This window comes from Anneissia japonica, unplaced genomic scaffold, assembly GCF_011630105.1.
Source record: "Anneissia japonica isolate Jap-2015-1 unplaced genomic scaffold, ASM1163010v1 scaffold75472_len906_cov166, whole genome shotgun sequence".
In the NCBI taxonomy this organism is placed as follows: Eukaryota; Metazoa; Echinodermata; class Crinoidea; order Comatulida; family Comatulidae; genus Anneissia; species Anneissia japonica.
The window spans coordinates 1-906 of record NW_022752713.1 but is presented as its reverse complement, the minus strand read 5'-3'; the positions used below and the strand labels follow the sequence as shown (position 1 = coordinate 906).

Here is a 906-nt window from a genome sequence, read left to right as displayed (position 1 = left end):
GGGGAGAGGGGGATTCAAGTCCCCCACCGGACAGGTGTCAGGCCCACCTGAAGGACAGAGTTCGTCGGGCAGTCATACCATAAAACCTATAAAAATAGACCCACACCAAGCCAACACATGTCTGTCACAGTCTGAGAGTCCCATTTCTGGCCATCCAGAGGTTGCTATTCTTTAAAAAAAATCTCATTTGGAGGGAACCCCTTCTCAGCTCCTTTCCCCAGCTCGAGTTGTCGGACAACTTAGTCCCCCCACCCCAGAAGATATATCCTAGAGCCGCCACTGGTGGGGACGCCATGGTGACGCATACTTACCTGGCACAGGAGTGACTTTGATCGAGAAGGAATGTCCTTCCAAGGTGAGGCCTCGGCATTGCACTTGGCGGAGGTTGACACATTCCCCCAAATGTGGGGAACTCGGGTGTATAATTTATGGTAGCGGGGGACTGCGTTCGCGCTAACCCGTAACACGAATTGAAAGATAGAATTAATATGTAAACACTTTAGAAAGAGTATTGGTGTTTGCTAGAATGTGGTGCAGTTTTTGGAAATAAGGGTACAAACTATCACCATTATGAACTAGAAAATAGGCCATATGGGATATATGCTTGATTTGTATATTTCGCTATCACGCCAAAATGGCATATATATAATGTTTTTATAATTATGTTTTCTACAAATATATTCAATGATAAACTTTATGTGGGAGTTTCTTTGGGGTGGGGGGAATTTTCAAGTTTATTATAGACGTATCGATATAGCTTTTAGGCGTAATGTACTACCTTATGGCAAACAATTACCTCATTGTTGAAACACATTGATTAAAAGTTAGTAGACTAATTTGCATATTTATTATAATCAGAAAACATTTATAATACAGAATCATTGGTGTTATATTTATACTTGAAAA

At 41.3% G+C, this 906-nt stretch overlaps 1 non-coding gene across 1 annotated transcript; it reads left to right on the top strand.

Moving 5' to 3' along the window:
* Positions 1-303: 303 nt before the first annotated feature.
* Positions 304-463, top strand: LOC117122352. The gene has a single exon (XR_004447704.1). It is a non-coding gene; the product is annotated as a U1 spliceosomal RNA (small nuclear RNA).
* The last annotated feature ends 443 nt before the right edge of the window (positions 464-906 follow it).